The sequence below is a fragment of the Rattus norvegicus genome, chromosome 4 (assembly GCF_021556685.1).
Source record: "Rattus norvegicus strain SHRSP/BbbUtx chromosome 4, alternate assembly SHRSP_T2T, whole genome shotgun sequence".
Classification (NCBI taxonomy): domain Eukaryota; kingdom Metazoa; phylum Chordata; class Mammalia; order Rodentia; family Muridae; genus Rattus; species Rattus norvegicus.
The window spans coordinates 102,457,791-102,461,458 of record NC_141537.1 but is presented as its reverse complement, the minus strand read 5'-3'; the positions used below and the strand labels follow the sequence as shown (position 1 = coordinate 102,461,458).

At 41.2% G+C, this 3,668-nt stretch overlaps 1 pseudogene; it reads left to right on the top strand.

The window, feature by feature from the left end:
* The first annotated feature begins 310 nt into the window (after positions 1–310).
* Fbl-ps6 (fibrillarin, pseudogene 6) lies at positions 311–1,282 on the top strand (annotated as a pseudogene).
* The last annotated feature ends 2,386 nt before the right edge of the window (positions 1,283–3,668 follow it).

Here is a 3,668-nt window from a genome sequence, read left to right as displayed (position 1 = left end):
TTTTCAGGTTACAAAATTATTTCTATTGTTCTGGCTCCCAGTAGGACACATCTTTATCTAAGATTAATAGTATTGTTATTAAATATATTCCTTTTATATTATGCATGTTTTGCCTGAGTGCATGTATATGTACTACATGAGGGCTTGGTGACTATGGAGGTTAGAAAAGGGCAGGGATCCACTGGAAATTAGGGATGGTTACAGATTGCTGTAGATGCTGGGAGTCAAACACAGATCACCTGCAAAAGCAACATGTGCTCTTAAAAAACTGAGTCATGAAGTTTCCTGATTTGCACCACCAAACGCAGTAATGAAGCTAGGTTTCAGCTCCTTTGGGGACAGCTTTGGTGGCAGATGCAGCTTTGGTGACAGAGGCAGTAGTGCAGGAGGCCAAGGAGGCAGAGGAGGCTTTGGCGGTGGACAAGGAGGCTTTGGGGGTGGAGGTCGAGGTTTAGGTGAAGGAGGTGGTAGCTTCAGGGGATGAGGAGGTGGAGGTGGAGGTGGCTGAGGTGGAAACTTCCAATCTGAGAGCAACAGGGGTGGAGGTGGTGGCCCAGGAGGCAAGAGAGGAAACCAGTCAGGGAAGAATGTGATGTTGGAGCCCCATCGGCATGAAGGAGTCTTGCTTTATCTGTCGCAGAAAGAAGGATGCCCTTGTCACAAAGAATCTGGTCCCTGGAGAATCTGTGTATGGAGAGAAGAGATTCTCTAACTAAGAAGGAGATGACAAAATTGAGTACCGAGCCTAGAAACCCTTCTGTTCAAAGCTGACTGCAGTAATCCTGGGCCCATAGAACAGATCCACATCAAGCCTGTGGCCAAGGTGCTCTACCTTGGGGCAGCCTCAGGCACCACCTTCTCCCATGTCTCTGATACCGTCTGCCCAGATGGTCGGGTCTATGCAGTTGAGTTCTCCCACGGATCTGGCCGTGACCTCATCAACTTGGCAAAGAAGAGGACCAACATTATTCCTGCAATTGAAGATGCTCAGCACGCACACAAATACTGCATGCTTATTGCAATGGTGGATGTCATATTTGCCGATGTGGCCCAGCCAGACCAAACCCGAATTGTGGCCCGGAATCTCCACACCTTCCTACAGAATGGAGGGCATTTTGTGATTTGCATTAAGGCCAACTGCATTGACTCCACAGAAGCTGTGGTTGCATCTGAAGTGAAAATGATGCAGCAAGAGAACATGAAGCCCCAGGAGTATTTCATGCTAGCGCCTTATGAAAGCGACCACGCTGTGTGCAGGCCACCTCCCAAGGGAAAGAACTAAAACTCAGTTGTCTGGATTGAAGAAACCTGTGTTGCTACTACTGCACAAGTGACTTTTGACTTTTTGCAGGGGATTCTTTTGTTTTTCTTTCTTTCTTTCTTTCTTTTTTTCGGTTCTTTTTTTCGGAGCTGGGGACCGAACCCAGGGCCTTGCGCTTCCTGGGCAAGCGCTCTACCACTGAGCTAAATCCCCAACCCTGTTTTTCTTATAAAAGACTCCTCTGTCAAAAAAAATAATAAAATAAAAAATAAACAGAACAAAACAGATTCATCTTTTAAACTCAAGAAGCACACTATTTATAGAATAATATAGGATTTGCATGAGCCCCTACTACTTTCCTGTCTCAAGGATTTTTTTCTAGGACGTCTAAGCTCAATGCAAAACTCATTTGCTGCTATTCAGCTCTTGCTGTTGCTACTACTCTCACTTTCAAGTAAGGAAGAATCTACTTAGTCCAGTGTAGTGGCTCCTGTCATGTTCTTCAGGTTAATTCACTTGTAATCAACTTGATTGTTAGATATTTATTTTGTGTCTTTAATACTAGTGTCTCATGTGATATCCAGATGACCCAGACCTACTCTATCTGCATCTCTGGGAGATAGCGTCACCATCACTTGCCAAGCTTGTGCAAACATTTTTAGCCTTTTAGCTTGATATTGGCAGAAAGCACAGAAGGCTCCTAAGATTCAGATCTATGTTGCAACTGGTTAGCAGATGGGACTAGATCAAGGTTCAGATGCAGAGGATATGGGACAGATTTCACTTTCCCCCTCAGTGGTGTGGAGACTAAAGATGCTGCAACTTATTGTCAGTATCATGACATTCCTCCCACAGTGATACAGATCATAACAGAAACCAGTCAGAGAGTCAATAATGTGATATTGGGCTGCTCCTGTTGCACTTTCTAGTGTCTGCATCAGCTAAGATTATTTTTATGTCATAACCAGGACTTCAAGGACCCTGTGTGGTTTTGTTAAAACCAGTCAGGCAAGCCTTTTAAATACCAATGTTTGTACTATTTTTCTGACTCAGCAGCACACATCTATTCCTTTTTTATGTTATTACTTCATTTTAGTTGTCTGTATTGCACCATCATTGAGTTTGTACTGCAAAGTGGGAGGCATCATAGAAATGAGAAGCAGAGATCCTTTAACACAGGAATTAGGTTCCATACAACAGCCATTAACTGGCTCAATTAATGAGGTGTTAGATAAGCAGGTTATGTTGCTATAACAAATATTATACAGTCTGTTCCTCCTTTGATGTCACAGCTAACTTGCAAATAAAATTATAACCTGCTTAACCATGTGCTTCTGATTCGCAAATCTAAAGGGGTGGCATTGTGATAGTTTGAATGAGAATGAACCCCACAGAACCAGATACTTGTATGCTTAATTCTCAGTTGATAAACTGTTTAAGGGCGTTAAAGAGGTGTCCTTATTAAAGGAGGTGAGTCACAGTAGTAGATTTTAAGGTTTTAAAAGTCTGTCATGCCTCATGTTGCTCTTCCACTCTTTGCCTGCTCCTTGTAAAGCACAATGTAGCCCTCAATGACATCTCCAACATCATTCCTGCCTGTGTGCTGCCTTGCTACCTGCCACAATGATAATTTACTCTCATAACAATGACCTGTATTAGTGTAATGCCTGTTTGGAATATGAACAAAGGTTTTGGTTTTGATATCTGATTTCCAAAGACGCTACCCATACAAGTTGTTCAAATGCAAAGAGATGATGAGGAATGACATATTTATACTGTTGGGAGTCAAAGATTGATTAATATCATTTCAGTTATTATCATCTTAGTAAGTTCATCAGACATATGAAATGTCTAAACATGGTTTTTGTGATATTGCACTCCTTTGTACATATCTCCATAAAATGATTTAGAAATGTAAAAATTTGTATTACATCTACCTTGACTAAGGTAGTCTATAAGATGTTTACTAACACTACAGAGATTCTTGGTTATATTATTACTAAGTAGATCTTCATTGATTTGTTACTTTTCTAATCATTCTGATAAAATACCTGACAAGAAAAAACTTGGAGGGTAATGCATATTTTGATTCAAAGTTAGAGGGATGTCTTACCATCTTGAAGCAAGTCCTGGCAATTCATTTCCTAGGTGGAGGAGCATAGATTGGTGGCACAGAAAACATAGAAATAACTAGATATAAGAGTTCATATGGTTTCCAATGTTTCACTTTTAGTGACCTTTTTCTGCTGTACATTTTTCATTTGCCAAAGGCTTACAATCTTGATATTGTACCACAAGCTGTAGTCATAGTGTTCAAAATGCAAACATATGAGAGATATTTCATGGGCAGGCCATAGCTTTCTGCCTGGCCCTCCATTAGGCCATGGTCATTTTAAAATCTAAAATA